Genomic DNA, 21,920 nt, shown 5'->3' with positions numbered 1-21,920 from the left:
ATGAAAACCCATAATGTGTTTCAGGCGAGAAACGCACTGTCTCGCCGAAATAAGGCGATTTTCACCAAGTCCATAAAGACAGCTGTAACTTTTGATAGGAGACTCGGACACACATGTTTCAGGCTTGGCCTTATAGAATTCAGCATTTCCATGCTGGGGAAATAGGTTTTGCAGCTGTTTGAGCTAAGATTTTCAAGTTATTCACAAAATGAAAACCCATAATGTGTTTCAGGCGAAACGCACTGTCTCGCCGAAATAAGGCGATTTTCACCAAGTCCATAAAGACAGCTGTAACTTTTGATAGGAGACTCGGACACACATTTCAGGCTTGGCCTTATAGAATTCAGCATTTCCATGCTGGGGAAATAGGTTTTGCAGCTGTTTGAGCTAAGATTTTCAAGTTATTCACAAAATGAAAACCCATAATGTGTTTCAGGCGAGAAACGCACTGTCTCGCCGAAATAAGGCGATTTTCACCAAGTCCATGAAGACAGCTGTAACTTTTGATAGGAGACTCGGACACACACATTTCAGGCTTGGCCTTATAGAATTCAGCATTTCCATGCTGGGGAAATAGGTTTTGCAGCTGTTTGAGCTAAGATTTTGAAGTTATTCACAAAATGAATACCCATAATGTGTTTCAGGCGAGAAACGCACTGTCTCGCCGAAATAAGGCGATTTTCACCAAGTCCATAAAGACAGCTGTAACTTTTGATAGGAGACTCGGACACACACATTTCAGGCTTGGCCTTATAGAATTCAGCATTTCCATGCTGGGGAAATAGGTTTTGCAGCTGTTTGAGCTAAGATTTTCAAGTTATTCACAAAATGAAAACCCATAATGTGTTTCAGGCGAGAAACGCACTGTCTCGCCGAAATAAGGCGATTTTCACCAAGTCCATAAAGACAGCTGTAACTTTTGATAGGAGACTCGGACACACACATTTCAGGCTTGGCCTTATAGAATTCAGCATTTCCATGCTGGGGAAATAGGTTTTGCAGCTGTTTGAGCTAAGATTTGGAAGTTATTCACAAAATGAAAACCCATAATGTGTTTCAGGCGAGAAACGCACTGTCTCGCCGAAATAAGGCGATTTTCACCAAGTCCATAAAGACAGCTGTAACTTTTGATAGGAGACTCGGACACACATATTTCAGGCTTGGCCTTATAGAATTCAGCATTTCCATGCTGGGGAAATAGGTTTTGCAGCTGTTTGAGCTAAGATTTTCAAGTTATTCACAAAATGAAAACCCATAATGTGTTTCAGGCGAGAAACGCACTGTCTCGCCGAAATAAGGCGATTTTCACCAAGTCCATAAAGACAGCTGTAACTTTTGATAGGAGACTCGGACACACATTTCAGGCTTGGCCTTATAGAATTCAGCATTTCCATGCTGGGGAAATAGGTTTTGCAGCTGTTTGAGCTAAGATTTTCAAGTTATTCACAAAATGAAAACCCATAATGTGTTTCAGGCGAGAAACGCACTGTCTCACCGAAATAAGGCGATTTTCACCAAGTCCATGAAGACAGCTGTAACTTTTGATAGGAGACTCGGACACACACATTTCAGGCTTGGCCTTATAGAATTCAGCATTTCCATGCTGGGGAAATAGGTTTTGCAGCTGTTTGAGCTAAGATTTTGAAGTTATTCACAAAATGAATACCCATAATGTGTTTCAGGCGAGAAACGCACTGTCTCGCCGAAATAAGGCGATTTTCACCAAGTCCATAAAGACAGCTGTAACTTTTGATAGGAGACTCGGACACACACATTTCAGGCTTGGCCTTATAGAATTCAGCATTTCCATGCTGGGGAAATAGGTTTTGCAGCTGTTTGAGCTAAGATTTTCAAGTTATTCACAAAATGAAAACCCATAATGTGTTTCAGGCGAGAAACGCACTGTCTCACCGAAATAAGGCGATTTTCACCAAGTCCATAAAGACAGCTGTAACTTTTGATAGGAGACTCGGACACACACATTTCAGGCTTGGCCTTATAGAATTCAGCATTTCCATGCTGGGGAAATAGGTTTTGCAGCTGTTTGAGCTAAGATTTGGAAGTTATTCACAAAATGAAAACCCATAATGTGTTTCAGGCGAGAAACGCACTGTCTCGCCGAAATAAGGCGATTTTCACCAAGTCCATAAAGACAGCTGTAACTTTTGATAGGAGACTCGGACACACATATTTCAGGCTTGGCCTTATAGAATTCAGCATTTCCATGCTGGGGAAATAGGTTTTGCAGCTGTTTGAGCTAAGATTTTCAAGTTATTCACAAAATGAAAACCCATAATGTGTTTCAGGCGAGAACGCACTGTCTCGCCGAAATAAGGCGATTTTCACCAAGTCCATAAAGACAGCTGTAACTTTTGATAGGAGACTCGGACACACATATTTCAGGCTTGGCCTTATAGAATTCAGCATTTCCATGCTGGGGAAATAGGTTTTGCAGCTGTTTGAGCTAAGATTTTCAAGTTATTCACAAAATGAAAACCCATAATGTGTTTCAGGCGAGAAACGCACTGTCTCGCCAAATAAGGCGATTTTCACCAAGTCCATGAAGACAGCTGTAACTTTTGATAGGAGACTCGGACACACATATTTCAGGCTTGGCCTTATAGAATTCAGCATTTCCATGCTGGGGAAATAGGTTTTGCAGCTGTTTGAGCTAAGATTTTCAAGTTATTCACAAAATGAAAACCCATAATGTGTTTCAGGCGAGAAACGCAGTCTCGCCGAAATAAGGCGATTTTCACCAAGTCCATAAAGACAGCTGTAACTTTTGATAGGAGTCTCGGACACACATTTCAGGCTTGGCCTTATAGAATTCAGCATTTCCATGCTGGGGAAATAGGTTTTGCAGCTGTTTGAGCTAAGATTTTCAAGTTATTCACAAAATGAAAACCCATAATGTGTTTCAGGCGAGAACGCACTGTCTCGCCGAAATAAGGCGATTTTCACCAAGTCCATAAAGACAGCTGTAACTTTTGATAGGAGACTCGGACACACATATTTCAGGCTTGGCCTTATAGAATTCAGCATTTCCATGCTGGGGAAATAGGTTTTGCAGCTGTTTGAGCTAAGATTTTCAAGTTATTCACAAAATGAAAACCCATAATGTGTTTCAGGCGAGAACGCACTGTCTCGCCGAAATAAGGCGATTTTCACCAAGTCCATAAAGACAGCTGTAACTTTTGATAGGAGACTCGGACACACATATTTCAGGCTTGGCCTTATAGAATTCAGCATTTCCATGCTGGGGAAATAGGTTTTGCAGCTGTTTGAACAAAGATTTTCAAGTTATTCACAAAATGAAAACCCATAATGTGTTTCAGGCGAGAACGCACTGTCTCGCGCCGAAATAAGGCGATTTTCACCAAGTCCATAAAGACAGCTGTAACTTTTGATAGGAGACTCGGACACATATTTCAGGCTTGGCCTTATAGAATTCAGCATTTCCATGCTGGGGAAATAGGTTTTGCAGCTGTTTGAGCTAAGATTTTCAAGTTATTCACAAAATGAAAACCCATAATGTGTTTCAGGCGAGAAACGCACTGTCTCTCGCGAAATAAGGCGATTTTCACCAAGTCCATAAAGACAGCTGTAACTTTTGATAGGAGACTCGGACACACACATTTCAGGCTTGGCCTTATAGAATTCAGCATTTCCATGCTGGGGAAATAGGTTTTGCAGCTGTTTGAGCTAAGATTTTCAAGTTATTCACAAAATGAAAACCCATAATGTGTTTCAGGCGAGAAACGCACTGTCTCGCCGAAATAAGGCGATTTTCACCAAGTCCATGAAGACAGCTGTAACTTTTGATAGGAGACTCGGACACACATATTTCAGGCTTGGCCTTATAGAATTCAGCATTTCCATGCTGGGGAAATAGGTTTTGCAGCTGTTTGAACAAAGATTTTCAAGTTATTCACAAAATGAAAACCCATAATGTGTTTCAGGCGAGAAACGCACTGTCTCGCCGAAATAAGGCGATTTTCACCAAGTCCATAAAGACAGCTGTAACTTTTGATAGGAGACTCGGACACACACATTTCAGGCTTGGCCTTATAGAATTCAGCATTTCCATGCTGGAGAAATAGGTTTTGCAGCTGTTTGAGCTAAGATTTTCAAGTTATTCACAAAATGAAAACCCATAATGTGTTTCAGGCGAGAAACGCACTGTCTCGCCGAAATAAGGCGATTTTCACCAAGTCCATAAAGACAGCTGTAACTTTTGATAGGAGACTCGGACACACATATTTCAGGCTTGGCCTTATAGAATTCAGCATTTCCATGCTGGGGAAATAGGTTTTGCAGCTGTTTGAGCTAAGATTTTCAAGTTATTCACAAAATGAAAACCCATAATGTGTTTCAGGCGAGAAACGCACTGTCTCGCCGAAATAAGGCGATTTTCACCAAGTCCATAAAGACAGCTGTAACTTTTGATAGGAGACTCGGACACACATATTTCAGGCTTGGCCTTATAGAATTCAGCATTTCCATGCTGGGGAAATAGGTTTTGCAGCTGTTTGAGCTAAGATTTTCAAGTTATTCACAAAATGAAAACCCATAATGTGTTTCAGGCGAGAAACGCACTGTCTCGCCGAAATAAGGCGATTTTCACCAAGTCCATAAAGACAGCTGTAACTTTTGATAGGAGACTCGGACACACATATTTCAGGCTTGGCCTTATAGAATTCAGCATTTACATGCTGGGGAAATAGGTTTTGCAGCTGTTTGAGCTAAGATTTTCAAGTTATTCACAAAATGAAAACCCATAATGTGTTTCAGGCGAGAAACGCACTGTCTCGCCAAAATAAGGCGATTTTCACCATGTCCATAAAGACAGCTGTAACTTTTGATAGGAGACTCGGACACACATATTTCAGGCTTGGCCTTATAGAATTCAGCATTTCCATGCTGGGGAAATAGGTTTTGCAGCTGTTTGAGCTAAGATTTTCAAGTTATTCACAAAATGAAAACCCATAATGTGTTTCAGGCGAGAAACGCACTGTCTCGCCGAAATAAGGCGATTTTCACCAAGTCCATAAAGACAGCTGTAACTTTTGATAGGAGACTCGGACACACACATTTCAGGCTTGGCCTTATAGAATTCAGCATTTCCATGCTGGGGAAATAGGTTTTGCAGCTGTTTGAGCTAAGATTTTCAAGTTATTCACAAAATGAAAACCCATAATGTGTTTCAGGCGAGAAACGCACTGTCTCACGAAATAAGGCGATTTTCACCAAGTCCATAAAGACAGCTGTAACTTTTGATAGGAGACTCGGACACACACATTTCAGGCTTGGCCTTATAGAATTCAGCATTTCCATGCTGGGGAAATAGGTTTTGCAGCTGTTTGAGCTAAGATTTTCAAGTTATTCACAAAATGAAAACCCATAATGTGTTTCAGGCGAGAAACGCACTGTCTCGCCAAAATAAGGCGATTTTCACCATGTCCATAAAGACAGCTGTAACTTTTGATAGGAGACTCGGACACACATATTTCAGGCTTGGCCTTATAGAATTCAGCATTTCCATGCTGGGGAAATAGGTTTTGCAGCTGTTTGAGCTAAGATTTTCAAGTTATTCACAAAATGAAAACCCATAATGTGTTTCAGGCGAGAAACGCACTGTCTCGCCGAAATAAGGCGATTTTCACCAAGTCCATAAAGACAGCTGTAACTTTTGATAGGAGACTCGGACACACATATTTCAGGCTTGGCCTTATAGAATTCAGCATTTCCATGCTGGGGAAATAGGTTTTGCAGCTGTTTGAGCTAAGATTTTCAAGTTATTCACAAAATGAAAACCCATAATGTGTTTCAGGCGAGAAACGCACTGTCTCACCGAAATAAGGCGATTTTCACCAAGTCCATAAAGACAGCTGTAACTTTTGATAGGAGACTCAGACACACATATTTCAGGCTTGGCCTTATAGAATTCAGCATTTCCATGCTGGGGAAATAGGTTTTGCAGCTGTTTGAACAAAGATTTTCAAGTTATTCACAAAATGAAAACCCATAATGTGTTTCAGGCGAGAACGCACTGTGTCTCGCTTTAAATAAGGCGATTTTCACCAAGTCCATAAAGACAGCTGTAACTTTTGATAGGAGACTCGGACACACATATTTCAGGCTTGGCCTTATAGAATTCAGCATTTCCATGCTGGGGAAATAGGTTTTGCAGCTGTTTGAGCTAAGATTTTCAAGTTATTCACAAAATGAAAACCCATAATGTGTTTCAGGCGAGAACGCACTGTCTCGCCGAAATAAGGCGATTTTCACCAAGTCCATAAAGACAGCTGTAACTTTTGATAGGAGACTCGGACACATATTTCAGGCTTGGCCTTATAGAATTCAGCATTTCCATGCTGGGGAAATAGGTTTTGCAGCTGTTTGAGCTAAGATTTTCAAGTTATTCACAAAATGAAAACCCATAATGTGTTTCAGGCGAGAAACGCACTGTCTCGCCGAAATAAGGCGATTTTCACCAAGTCCATAAAGACAGCTGTAACTTTTGATAGGAGACTCGGACACACATATTTCAGGCTTGGCCTTTATAGAATTCAGCATTTCCATGCTGGGGAAATAGGTTTTGCAGCTGTTTGAGCTAAGATTTTCAAGTTATTCACAAAATGAAAACCCATAATGTGTTTCAGGCGAGAAACGCACTGTCTCACGCCGAAATAAGGCGATTTTCACCAAGTCCATAAAGACAGCTGTAACTTTTGATAGGAGACTCGGACACACACATTTCAGGCTTGGCCTTATAGAATTCAGCATTTCCATGCTGGGGAAATAGGTTTTGCAGCTGTTTGAGCTAAGATTTTCAAGTTATTCACAAAATGAAAACCCATAATGTGTTTCAGGCGAGAACGCACTGTCTCGCCGAAATAAGGCGATTTTCACCAAGTCCATAAAGACAGCTGTAACTTTTGATAGGAGACTCGGACACACATATTTCAGGCTTGGCCTTATAGAATTCAGCATTTACATGCTGGGGAAATAGGTTTTGCAGCTGTTTGAGCTAAGATTTTCAAGTTATTCACAAAATGAAAACCCATAATGTGTTTCAGGCGAGAAACGCACTGTCTCGCCGAAATAAGGCGATTTTCACCAAGTCCATAAAGACAGCTGTAACTTTTGATAGGAGACTGGACACACATGTTTCAGGCTTGGCCTTATAGAATTCAGCATTTCCATGCTGGGGAAATAGGTTTTGCAGCTGTTTGAGCTAAGATTTTCAAGTTATTCACAAAATGAAAACCCATAATGTGTTTCAGGCGAGAAACGCACTGTCTCGCCGAAATAAGGCGATTTTCACCAAGTCCATAAAGACAGCTGTAACTTTTGATAGGAGACTCGGACACACACATTTCAGGCTTGGTTTTATAGAATTCAGCATTTCCATGCTGGGGAAATAGGTTTTGCAGCTGTTTGAGCTAAGATTTTGAAGTTATTCACAAAATGAAAACCCATAATGTGTTTCAGGCGAGAAACGCACTGTCTCGCCGAAATAAGGCGATTTTCACCAAGTCCATAAAGACAGCTGTAACTTTTGATAGGAGACTCGGACACACATTTCAGGCTTGGCCTTATAGAATTCAGCATTTCCATGCTGGGGAAATAGGTTTTGCAGCTGTTTGAGCTAAGATTTTGAAGTTATTCACAAAATGAAAACCCATAATGTGTTTCAGGCGAAACGCACTGTCTCGCCGAAATAAGGCGATTTTCACCAAGTCCATAAAGACAGCTGTAACTTTTGATAGGAGACTCGGACACACACATTTCAGGCTTGGCCTTATAGAATTCAGCATTTCCATGCTGGGGAAATAGGTTTTGCAGCTGTTTGAGCTAAGATTTTCAAGTTATTCACAAAATGAAAACCCATAATGTGTTTCAGGCGAGAACGCACTGTCTCGCCGAAATAAGGCGATTTTCACCAAGTCCATAAAGACAGCTGTAACTTTTGATAGGAGACTCGGACACACACATTTCAGGCTTGGCCTTATAGAATTCAGCATTTCCATGCTGGGGAAATAGGTTTTGCAGCTGTTTGAGCTAAGATTTTGAAGTTATTCACAAAATGAAAACCCATAATGTGTTTCAGGCGAGAAACGCACTGTCTCGCCGAAATAAGGCGATTTTCACCAAGTCCATAAAGACAGCTGTAACTTTTGATAGGAGACTCGGACACACATATTTCAGGCTTGGCCTTATAGAATTCAGCATTTCCATGTTGGGGAAATAGGTTTTGCAGCTGTTTGAGCTAAGATTTTCAAGTTATTCACAAAATGAAAACCCATAATGTGTTTCAGGCGAGAACGCACTGTCTCGCCGAAATAAGGCGATTTTCACCAAGTCCATAAAGACAGCTGTAACTTTTGATAGGAGACTCGGACACACATATTTCAGGCTTGGCCTTATAGAATTCAGCATTTCCATGCTGGGGAAATAGGTTTTGCAGCTGTTTGAGCTAAGATTTTCAAGTTATTCACAAAATGAAAACCCATAATGTGTTTCAGGCGAGAAACGCACTGTCTCACCGAAATAAGGCGATTTTCACCAAGTCCATGAAGACAGCTGTAACTTTTGATAGGAGACTCGGACACACATATTTCAGGCTTGGCCTTATAGAATTCAGCATTTCCATGCTGGGGAAATAGGTTTTGCAGCTGTTTGAACAAAGATTTTCAAGTTATTCACAAAATGAAAACCCATAATGTGTTTCAGGCGAGAAACGCACTGTCTCGCCGAAATAAGGCGATTTTCACCAAGTCCATAAAGACAGCTGTAACTTTTGATAGGAGACTCGGACACACATTTCAGGCTTGGCCTTATAGAATTCAGCATTTCCATGCTGGGGAAATAGGTTTTGCAGCTGTTTGAGCTAAGATTTTCAAGTTATTCACAAAATGAAAACCCATAATGTGTTTCAGGCGAGAAACGCACTGTCTCGCCGAAATAAGGCGATTTTCACCAAGTCCATAAAGACAGCTGTAACTTTTGATAGGAGACTCGGACACATATTTCAGGCTTGGCCTTATAGAATTCAGCATTTCCATGCTGGGGAAATAGGTTTTGCAGCTGTTTGAACAAAGATTTTCAAGTTATTCACAAAATGAAAACCCATAATGTGTTTCAGGCGAGAAACGCACTGTCTCGCCGAAATAAGGCGATTTTCACCAAGTCCATAAAGACAGCTGTAACTTTTGATAGGAGACTCGGACACACATATTTCAGGCTTGGCCTTATAGAATTCAGCATTTCCATGCTGGGGAAATAGGTTTTGCAGCTGTTTGAACAAAGATTTTCAAGTTATTCACAAATGAAAACCCATAATGTGTTTCAGGCGAGAAACGCACTGTCTCGCAGAAATAAGGCGATTTTCACCAAGTCCATAAAGACAGCTGTAACTTTTGATAGGAGACTCGGACACACATGTTTCAGGCTTGGCTTTATAGAATTCAGCATTTCCATGCTGGGGAAATAGGTTTTGCAGCTGTTTGAACAAAGATTTTCAAGTTATTCACAAAATGAATACCCATAATGTGTTTCAGGCGAGAAACGCACTGTCTCGCCGAAATAAGGCGATTTTCACCAAGTCCATAAAGACAGCTGTAACTTTTGATAGGAGACTCGGACACACATATTTCAGGCTTGGCCTTATAGAATTCAGCATTTCCATGCTGGGGAAATAGGTTTTGCAGCTGTTTGAACAAAGATTTTCAAGTTATTCACAAAATGAAAACCCATAATGTGTTTCAGGCGAGAAACGCACTGTCTCGCCGAAATAAGGCGATTTTCACCAAGTCCATAAAGACAGCTGTAACTTTTGATAGGAGACTCGGACACACATATTTCAGGCTTGGCCTTATAGAATTCAGCATTTCCATGCTGGGGAAATAGGTTTTGCAGCTGTTTGAACAAAGATTTTCAAGTTATTCACAAAATGAAAACCCATAATGTGTTTCAGGCGAGAAACGCACTGTCTCGCCGAAATAAGGCGATTTTCACCAAGTCCATAAAGACAGCTGTAACTTTTGATAGGAGACTCGGACACACATATTTCAGGCTTGGCCTTATAGAATTCAGCATTTCCATGCTGGGGAAATAGGTTTTGCAGCTGTTTGAACAAAGATTTTCAAGTTATTCACAAAATGAAAACCCATAATGTGTTTCAGGCGAGAACGCACTGTCTCGCCGAAATAAGGCGATTTTCACCAAGTCCATAAAGACAGCTGTAACTTTTGATAGGAGACTCGGACACACATTTCAGGCTTGGCCTTATAGAATTCAGCATTTCCATGCTGGGGAAATAGGTTTTGCAGCTGTTTGAACAAAGATTTTCAAGTTATTCACAAAATGAAACCCATAATGTGTTTCAGGCGTAGAACGCACTGTCTCGCCGAAATAAGGCGATTTTCACCAAGTCCATAAAGACAGCTGTAACTTTTGATAGGAGACTCGGACACACATATTTCAGGCTTGGCCTTATAGAATTCAGCATTTCCATGCTGGGGAAATAGGTTTTGCAGCTGTTTGAGCTAAGATTTTTCAAGTTATTCACAAAATGAATACCCATAATGTGTTTCAGGCGTAGAAACGCACTGTCTCACCGAAATAAAGGCGATTTTCACCAAGTCCATAAAGACATAGCTGTAACTTTTGATAGGAGACTCGGACACACATATTTCAGGCTTGGCCTTATAGAATTCAGCATTTTCCATGCTGGGGAAATAGGTTTTGCAGCTGTTTGAGCTGAAAGATTTTCAAGTTATTCACAAAATGAAAAACCCATAATGTGTTTCAGGCGAGAAACACTGTCTCGCCGAAATAAGGCGATTTTCACCAAGTCCATAAAGACAGCTGTAACTTTGATAGGAGACTCGGACACACATATTTCAGGCTTGGCCTTATAGAATTCAGCATTTCCATGCTGGGGAAATAGGTTTTGCAGCTGTTTGAGCTAAGATTTTCAAGTTATTCACAAAATGAAAACCCATAATGTGTTTCAGGCGAGAAACGCACTGTCTCGCCGAAATAAGGCGATTTTCACCAAGTCCATGAAGACAGCTGTAACTTTTGATAGGAGACTCGGACACACATATTTCAGGCTTGGCCTTATAGAATTCAGCATTTCCATGCTGGGGAAATAGGTTTTGCAGCTGTTTGAACAAAAGATTTTCAAGTTATTCACAAAATGAAAACCCATAATGTGTTTCAGGCGAGAAACGCACTGTCTCGCCGAAATAAGGCGATTTTCACCAAGTCCATAAAGACAGCTGTAACTTTTGATAGGAGACTCGGACACACATATTTCAGGCTTGGCTTATAGAATTCAGCATTTCCATGCTGGGGAAATAGGTTTTGCAGCTGTTTGAGCTAAGATTTTCAAGTTATTCACAAAATGAAAACCCATAATGTGTTTCAGGCGAGAAACGCACTGTCTCGCCGAAATAAGGCGATTTTCACCAAGTCCATGAAGACAGCTGTAACTTTTGATAGGAGACTCGGACACACATATTTCAGGCTTGGCCTTATAGAATTCAGCATTTCCATGCTGGGGAAATAGGTTTTGCAGCTGTTTGAGCTAAGATTTTCAAGTTATTCACAAAATGAAAACCCATAATGTGTTTCAGGCGAGAAACGCACTGTCTCGCCGAAATAAGGCGATTTTCACCAAGTCCATGAAGACAGCTGTAACTTTTGATAGGAGACTCGGACACACATATTTCAGGCTTGGCCTTATAGAATTCAGCATTTCCATGCTGGGGAAATAGGTTTTGCAGCTGTTTGAGCTAAGATTTTCAAGTTATTCACAAAATGAAAACCCATAATGTGTTTCAGGCGAGAACGCACTGTCTCGCCGAAATAAGGCGATTTTCACCAAGTCCATAAAGACAGCTGTAACTTTTGATAGAGACTCGGACACACATATTTCAGGCTTGGCCTTATAGAATTCAGCATTTCCATGTTGGGGAAATAGGTTTTGCAGCTGTTTGAGCTAAGATTTTCAAGTTATTCACAAAATGAAAACCCATAATGTGTTTCAGGCGAGAAACGCACTGTCTCGCCTAAATAAGGCGATTTTCACCAAGTCCATAAAGACAGCTGTAACTTTTGATAGGAGACTGGACACACATATTTCAGGCTTGGCCTTATAGAATTCAGCATTTCCATGCTGGGGAAATAGGTTTTGCAGCTGTTTGAGCAAAGATTTTCAAGTTATTCACAAAATGAAAACCCATAATGTGTTTCAGGCGAGAAACGCACTGTCTCACGAAATAAGGCGATTTTCACCAAGTCCATAAAGACAGCTGTAACTTTTGATAGGAGACTCGGACACACATATTTCAGGCTTGGCCTTATAGAATTCAGCATTTTCCATGCTGGGGAAATAGGTTTGCAGCTGTTTGAGCTAAGATTTTCAAGTTATTCACAAAATGAAAACCCATAATGTGTTTCAGGCGAGAAACGCACTGTCTCACCGAAATAAGGCGATTTTCACCAAGTCCATAAAGACAGCTGTAACTTTTGATAGGAGACTCGGACACACATTTCAGGCTTAGTTTATAGAATTCAGCATTTCCATGCTGGGGAAATAGGTTTTGCAGCTGTTTGAGCTAAGATTTTCAAGTTATTCACAAAATGAAAACCCATAATGTGTTTCAGGCGAGAAGCGCACTGTCTCGCCTAAATAAGGCGATTTTCACCAAGTCCATAAAGACAGCTGTAACTTTTGATAGGGGAGACTCGGACACACATGTTTCAGGCTTGGCCTTATAGAATTCAGCATTTCCATGCTGGGGAAATAGGTTTTGCAGCTGTTTGAGCTAAGATTTTCAAGTTATTCACAAAATGAAAACCCATAATGTGTTTCAGGCGAGAAACGCACTGTCTCGCCGTAAATAACATGATTTTCACCAAGTCCATAAAGACAGCTGTAACTTTTGATAGGAGACTCGGACACACATTTCAGGCTTGGCCTTATAGAATTCAGCATTTCCATGCTGGGGAAATAGGTTTTGCAGCTGTTTGAGCTAAGATTTTCAAGTTATTCACAAAATGAAAACCCATAATGTGTTTCAGGCGAGAACGCACTGTCTCACCGAAATAAGGCGATTTTCACCAAGTCCATAAAGACAGCTGTAACTTTTGATAGGAGACTCGGGACACACATATTTCAGGCTTGGCCTTATAGAATTCAGCATTTCCATGCTGGGGAAATAGGGTTTGCAGCTGTTTGAGCTAAGATTTTCAAGTTATTCACAAAATGAAAACCCATAATGTGTTTCCAGGAGAACGCACTGTCTCGCTAAATAAGGCGATTTTCACCAAGTCCATAAAGACAGCTGTAACTTTTGATAGGAGACTCGGACACACACATTTCAGGCTTGGCCTTATAGAATTCAGCATTTCCATGTTGGGGAAATAGGTTTGCAGCTGTTTGAGCTAAGATTTTCAAGTTATTCACAAAATGAAAACCCATAATGTGTTTCAGGCGAGAAACGCACTGTCTCGGCTTGAAATAAGGCGATTTTCACCAAGTCCATAAAGACAGCTGTAACTTTTGATAGGAGACTCGGACACACACATTTCAGGCTTGGTCTTTTATAGAATTCAGCATTTCCATGTTGGGGAAATAGGTTTTGCAGCTGTTTGAGCTAAGATTTTCAAGTTATTCACAAAATGAAAACCCATAATGTGTTTCAGGCGAGAAACGCACTGTCTCGCCGAAATAAGGCGATTTTCACCAAGTCCATAAAGACAGCTGTAACTTTTGATAGGGAGACTCGGACACACATATTTCAGGCTTGGTTTTATAGAATTCAGCATTTTCATGCTGGGGAAATAGGTTTTGCAGCTGTTTGAGCTAAGATTTTCAAGTTATTCACAAAATGAAAACCCATAATGTGTTTCAGGCGAGAAACGCACTGTCTCGCCGAAATAAGGCGATTTTCACCAAGTCCATAAAGACAGCTGTAACTTTTGATAGAGACTCGGACACACACATTTCAGGCTTGGTCTTATAGAATTCAGCATTTCCATGTTGGGGAAATAGGTTTTGCAGCTGTTTGAGCTAAGATTTTCAAGTTATTCACAAATGAAAACCCATAATGTGTTTCAGGCGAGAAACGCACTGTCTCGGCATGCTCTAAATAAGGCGATTTTCACCAAGTCCATAAAGACAGCTGTAACTTTTGATAGGAGACTGGACACATATTTCAGGCTTGGCCTTATAGAATTGTAGCATTTCCATGTTGGGGAAATAGGTTTTGCAGCTGTTTGAGCTAAGATTTTCAAGTTATTCACAAAAATGAAAACCCATAATGTGTTTCAGGCGAGAAACGCACTGTCTACTCGAAATAAGGCGTATTTTCACCAAGTCCATAAAGACAGCTGTAACTTTGATAGGAGACTCGGACACACATATTTCAGGCTTGGCCTTATAGAATTCAGCATTTTCCATGTTGGGAAATAAGTTTGCAACTGTTTGAGCTAAGATTTACAAGTTATTCACAAAATGAAAACCCATAATGTGTTTCAGGCGCAGAAACGCACTGTCTCACGAAATAAGGCGATTTTCACCAAGTCCATAAAGACAGCTGTAACTTTTGATAGGAGACTCGGACACACACATTTCAGGTTTGGCCTTATAGAATTCAACATTTTGCATGCTTGGGAAATAGGTTTTGCAACTGTTTTGAGCTAAGATTTTCAAGTTATTCACAAAATGAAAACCCATAATGTGTTTCAGGCGAGAAACGCACTGTCTCGCCGGTAAATAAGGCGATTTTCACCAAGTCCATAAAAGACAGCTGTAACTTTGATAGGGAGACTCGGACACACATATTTCAGCTTGGCCTTATAGAATTCAGCATTTCCATGCTCGGGAAATAGGTTTTGCAGCTGTTTGAACAAAAGATTTTCGGGTTATTCACAAAATGAAAACCATAATAATGTGTTTCAGGCGAGAAACGCACTGTCTCGCTCGAAATAAGGCGATTTTCACCAAGTCCATAAAGACAGCTGTAACTTTTGATAGAGACTCAGACACACATATTTCAGGCTTGGTTTTATAGAATTCAGCATTTCCATGTTGGGGAAATAGGTTTTTGCAGCTGTTTGAACAAAGACTTTTCGAACGTTATCTCACGTCAAATAAGGCGATTTTCACCAACCCATGAAGATGTGTTTCAGGCGACAGACAATTTCAGGCGACTGTCTCATGCCGAAATAACTGAGCGGAGATTTTCATTCCAAGTCCAGCAAAGACACTGCTGTAACTTTTGATAGACAGAGACTCGGGACTCGACACACATTTCAGGCTTGGCCTTTATAGAATTCAGCATTTCCATGCTGGGGGAAATAGGTTTTGCAGCTGTTTGAACAAAGATTTTCAAGTTATTCACAAATGAAAGTCCATAATGTAAGCCCCTCAGGCGAGAATGCACTATCTCGCATGAAATAAGGCGATTTTCACCAAGTCCATAAAGACAGCTGTAACTTTTTGATAGAGACTCCGGACACACATATTTCAGGCTTGGCCTTTATAGAATTCAGCATTTCCATGTTGGGAAAGAAGTTTTGCAGCTGTTTGAACAAAGATTTTCAAGTTATTCACAAAAATGAAAACCCATAACGTGTTTCAGTAGAGAAACGCACTGTCTTCGCCGAAATAAAGCGATTTTCACCAAGTCCATAAAGACAGCTGTAACTTTGATAGGAGACTCGGACACACACATATTTCAGGCTTGGTTTTATAGAATTCAGCATTTCCATGCTGGGGAAATAGGTTTTGCAGCTGTTTGAACAAAGATTTTCAAGTTATTCACAAAATGAAAACCCATAATGTGTTTCAGGCGAGAAACGCACTGTCTCGCGAAATAAGGCGATTTTCACTCAAGTCCATAAAGACAGCTGTAACTTTTGGATAGGAGACTCGACAACACATTATTACAGGTTTGTGCCTTATAAATTCAGCATTTTACGTTGGGGGAAATAGGTTTTGCGGCTGTTTGAACAAAGATTTTCAAGTTATTCACAAAATGAAAACCCATAATGTGTTTCAGGCGAAACGCACTGTCTCGCCGAATATAAGGCGATTTTCACCAAGTCCATAAAGACAGCTGTAACTTTTGATAGGAGACTCGGACACACATATTTCAGGCTTTCACTTTATAGAATTCAGCATTTGCTGGGGAAATAGGTTTTTGCAGCTGTTTGAACAAAGATTTTCAAGTTATTCACAAATGAAAACCCATAATGTGTTTGTATGAGAAACGCACTGTCTCGCCGAAATAAGGCGATTTTCACCAAGTCATAAAGACAGCTGTAACTTTGATAGGAGACTCGGACACACACATATTTCAGGCTTGGCCATGTAGAATTCAGCATTTCCATGCTGGGGAAATAGGTTTTGTGCTGTTTTGAACAAAGATTTTCAAGTTATTCGCAAATGAAAACATACATAATGTGTTTCCTTAGGAGAAACGCACTGTCTCACGTAAATAAGCAACGATTTTCACCAAGTCCATAAAGACAGCTGTAACTTTGTGATAGGAGACTCGGACACACATATTTCAGAGCTTGGCTCTTTATAGAATTCAACAGTATCATGCTTGGGAAATAGGTTTTTGCAGCTGTTTGAGCTAAGATTTTCAAGTTATTCACAAAATGAAAACTCCATAATGTGTTTCAGGCGTAGAAACGCACTGTCTCGCCCGAAATAAGGCGAGCTTTCACCAAGTCCATAAAGACAGCTGTAACTTTTGATAGGGAGACTCGGACACACATATTTCAGGCTTGGTCTTATAGAATTCAGCATTTCCATGCTGGGGAAATAGGTTTGCAGCTGTTTGAGCTAAGATTTTCCAAGTTATTCACAAAATGAAAACCCATAATGTGTTTCAGGCGAGAAACGCACTGTCTCGCCCGAAATAAGGCGATTTTCACCAAGTCCATAAAGACAGCTGTAACTTTTTGATAGAGACTCCGACACACATATTTCAGGCTTGGCCTTATAGAATCAAGCATTTCCATGCTGGGGAAATAGGTTTTGTAGCTGTTTGAACAAAGATTTTCAAGTTATTCACAAAATGAATAATTCATAATGTGTTTCAGGCGAGAAACGCACTGTCTCGCACTAAATAAGGCGATTTTCACCAAGTCCATAAAGACAGCTGTAACTTTGGATAGAGACTCGGACACACATATTTCAGGCTTGGCCTTATAGAATTCAAAGCATTTCCATGTTGGGGAAATAGGTTTTGCAGCTGTTTGAGCTAAGATTTTCAAGTTATTCACAAAATGAAAACCTATAATGTGTTTCAGTGTAGAAACGCTTGCTGTCTCACCGAAATAAGGCGATTTTTCACCAAGTCCATGAAGACAGCTGTAACTTTGATAGGGAGACTCGACACACATATTTCAGGCTTGGCCTTATAGAATTCAGCATTTCCATGCTGGAAATAGGTTTTGCAGCTGTTTGAACAAAGATTTCGTTATTCGCACAAAATGAAAACCCATAATGTGTTTCAGGCTTAGAAACGACTGTCTCACGAAATAATATGACACCAAGTCCATAAACAGCTGTAACTTTTGGATAGGAGACTCGGACACACATATTTCAGGCTTGGCCTTATAGAATTCAGCATTCCATGCTGGGGAAATAGGTTTTGCAGCTGTTTGAGCTAAGATTTTCAAGTTATTCACAAATGAAAACCCATAATGTGTTTCAGGCTTAGAACGCACTGTCTCACCGAAATAAGGCGATTTTCACCAAGTCCATGAAGACAGCTGTAACTTTTGATAGGAGACTCGGGACACACACATATTTCAGGCTTGGCCTTTTATAGAATTCAGTATTTCCATGTTTGGGAAATAGGTTTTGCAGTTGTTTGAACAAAGATTTTCAAGTTATTCACAAAAATGAATGCCCATAATGTGTTTCAGGCGAGAACGCACTGTCTCACGAAATAAGGCGATTTTCACCAAGTCCATAAAGACAGCTGTAACTTTTGATAGAGACTCGGACACACATATTTCAGGCTTGGCCTTTATAGAATTCAGCATTTCCATGTTGGGGGAAATAGGTTTTGCAGCTGTTTGAGCTAAGATTTTCAAGTTATTCACAAAATGAAACCCATAATGTGTTTCAGGCGAGAAACGCACTGTCTCGCCGAAATAAGGCGATTTTTCACCAAGTCCATGAAGACAGCTGTAACTTTTGATAGGAGACTCTGACACACACATATTTCAGGCTTGGCCTTATAGAATTCAGCATTTCCATGTTGGGGAAATAGGTTTTGCAGCTGTTTGAACAAAGATTTTCAAGTTATTCACAAAATGAAAACCCATAATGTGTTTCAGGCGAGAACGACTGTCTCGGCCGAAATAAGGCGATTTTCACCAAGTCCATAAAGACAGCTGTAACTTCTTTGATAGGGGAGACTCGACACACATATTTCAGGCTTGGCCTTCATAGAATTGTAGCATTTTCATGCTGGGAAATAGGTTTTGCAGTTGCTTGAGCTAAGATTTTCAAGTTATTCACAAAATGAAAACCCATAATGTGTTTCAGGCGAGAAACGCACTGTCCTCACGAAATAAGGCGATTTTCACCAAGTCCATGAAAGACAGCTGTAACTTTTGATAGGAGACTCCGACACACATATTTCAGGTTTGCCTTATAGAATTCAGCATTTCCATGCTGGGGAAATAGGTTTGCAGCTGTTTGAGCTAAGATTTTCAAGTTATTCAGTATAAATGACACTGTCTACCCATAATGTGTGTTTCCATAAAGACAGCTTAGATAGGGAACGCACTGTCTCGGCCTTATAGAATTCAATAATGCGATTTTCAGCTGTTTGAGCAAGTCCATAAAGACAGCTGTAATCCTTTTCACCAAGTCAAGATAGCTGAGACTCGATTACACACATATTTCAGGCTTGGTTTTATAGAATTCAGCATTTCCATGTTGGGGAAATAGGTTTTGCAGCTGTTTGAGCTAAGATTTTCAAGTTATTCACAAAATGAAACCCATAATGTGTTTCAGGCGTAGAAACGCTGTCTCGCCAAATAAGGCGATTTTCACCAAGTCCATAAAGACAGCTGTAACTTTTGATAGGAGACTCAGACACACACATTTCAGGCTTGGCCTTGTAGAATTCAGCATTTCCATGTTGGGGAAATAGGTTTTGCAGCTGTTTGAGCTAAGATTTTCAAAGTTATTCACAAAATGAAAACCCATATTGTGTTTCAGGCGAGAACGCACTGTCTCTACTTTAAATAAGGCGATTTCCACCAAGTCCATAAAAGACAGCTGTAACTTTTTGATAGGAGACCTGGACACACATGCCTTCAGGCTTGGTTTTATAGAATTGTAGCATTCCATGTTGGGGAAATAGGTTTTTGCAGCTGTTTGAGCTAAGATTTTCAAGTTATTCACAAATGAAAACCCATAATGTGTTTGTAGAAATCCTTGCACTGTCTATATCAATATAAGCACATTTTCACCAAGTCCATAAAGATAACAGCTGTAACTTTTGATAGAGACTCGGACACACATTTCAGGCTTTACCTTATAGAATTCAGCATTTCCATGCTGGGGAAATAGGGTTTTGCAGTTGCTTGAGTTAAGATTTTCAAGGTTATTCACAAAATGAAAAACCCATAATGTGTTTCAGGCGATGACGCACTGTTCTCATTAAATCAAGCATGTATTTTCACCTTCCAAGTCCATAGGAGACAACTGTAACTTTTGATAGGAGACTCGGACACACACACATTTTCAGGGTTTGGCCTTATAGAATTCAACATTTTTTTTACATGCTGGGGAAATAGGGTTTTGCAGCTGCTTGAGCTAAGATTTTCAAGTTATTCACAAAATGAAAACCCATATAATGTGTTTTTCAGGCGAGAAATCCACTGTCCTCGCCAGTAAAGGCTTATTTCCTGGAAGTCCATAAAGACAGCTGTAACTTTTGGATAGGAGACTCGGACACATGTTCCAGGCTTGGCCTTATAGAATTCGTTACTTCCTACGTTGGGGGAATGAGTTTCGCAGTTGTTTGAGCTTAAGATTTTGAAGTTATTCACAAAATGAAAACCCATAATGTGTTTTCAAGCGAGAAACGCACTGTCTCATTGAATAAGGCGATGCCACCAAGTCCATAAAGAACAGCGCTAACAATCTCTTTTGATAGGAGACTACGGACACACTCTTTCAGAGTTGGTTTTATAGAATTCAGCATTTCCACGCTTGGGAAAATAAATTTTACAGCTGTTTGAGCTAAAAATTTCAAGTTATTCACAAATGAAAACCCATAATGTGTTTCAGGCGAGAAGCGCACTGTCTCGGCCGCCAAATAAGGCGATTTTCAACAAGTCCATGAAGACAGCTGTAACTTGCAATAGAGACTCGGACACACACATATTTCAGGCTTGGTCTATAGAATTCAACATTTGCATGCTGGGGAAATAAGTTTTGCAACTGTTTGAGCTAAGATTTTGAAGGTTATTCACAAAATGAATAATTATAACGTGTTTCAATGAGAAACACCACTGTCTCGCCGCCGAGTAAAATGTATTACCACCAAGTCCGTGAAGACAGCTGTAACTTTTGATAGGAGACTCGGACACAACATACATTTCAGGTGCTTTGGCCTTATAGAATTCAGTATTTCCATGCTGGGAAATAGGTTTTTGCAGTTGTTTGAACAAAGATTTTCGATTGTTCACAAAATAAGAAAACCCATAATATGTTTCAAGCGAGAAACGCATCGTCTACTTGAAATAAAGCGACGCCACCAAGTCCATAAAGACAGCCTGTAACTTTTGATGGGAGACTAGGACACAATATTTCAGGCTTGGTTTTATAGAATTCAACATTTTCACGCTTGGGAAATAGGTTTGCAGCTGTTTGAGCTAAGATTTTCGGGGTTATTCACAAAATGAAAACCCATAATGTGTTTCAGGCGTAGAAACGCGACTGTCTCACGCCATGATAAGGCTTACTTTTCACCAAGTCAGCAGAGACAACTGTAACTTTTTGGATAGGGAGACTCGGACACACATATTTCAGGCTTGGCCTTATAGAATTCAACATTTCCATGTTGGGGAAAATAGGTTTTGCAGCTGTTTGAGCTAAGATTTGGAAGTTATTCACAAAATGAAAACCCATAATGTGTTTCTGGTGGCTTAGAACGACTGTCTACGCCCGGAATAAGGCGATTTTCACCAAGTCCATAGAGACAGCTGGTAACTTTTGATAGAGACTCGGACACACATATTTTGAGGCTTCTGGCCTTTATAGAATTCAACATTTCCATGTTGTTGGGAAATAAGTTTGCAACTGTTTGAATACAAAGATTTTCAAGTTATTCACAAAATGAAAACCCATAATGTGTTTCCATGAGAAACGCACTGTCTCGCAGAAATAAAATGATTTCACCAAGTCCATAAAGACAGCTGTAACTTTTGATAGGAGACTGGGACACACACATATTTCCAGCTCAGCCTTATAGAATTCAGAAAGATTTGCATACTGGGAAATAGGTTTTGCAGCCGTTTTGGTTAAAGATTTTCAAGTTATTCACAAAATGAAAACCCATAATGTGTGTGTATTCGAGATGACACTGTCTCGTCGAAATAAAGTGATTTTCACTAAGCCCATGAAGACAGCTGTAGCTTTTTGATGGGAGACTTCGGACACACATTTCAGGCTTGGCCTTATAGAATTCATAACATTTCCATGCTGGGGAAATAGGTTTTTGCAGCTGTTTGAACTAAGATTTTCAAGTTATTCACAAAATGAAAACCCATAATGTGTTTCAGGCGAGAACGCACTGTCTCGCCGAAATAAGGCGATTTTCACCAAGTCCATAAAGACAGCTGTAACTTTTGATAGG

Source organism: Oreochromis aureus, linkage group 12 (assembly GCF_013358895.1).
Source record: "Oreochromis aureus strain Israel breed Guangdong linkage group 12, ZZ_aureus, whole genome shotgun sequence".
Classification (NCBI taxonomy): domain Eukaryota; kingdom Metazoa; phylum Chordata; class Actinopteri; order Cichliformes; family Cichlidae; genus Oreochromis; species Oreochromis aureus.
This window is presented reverse-complemented; position numbering follows the sequence as displayed.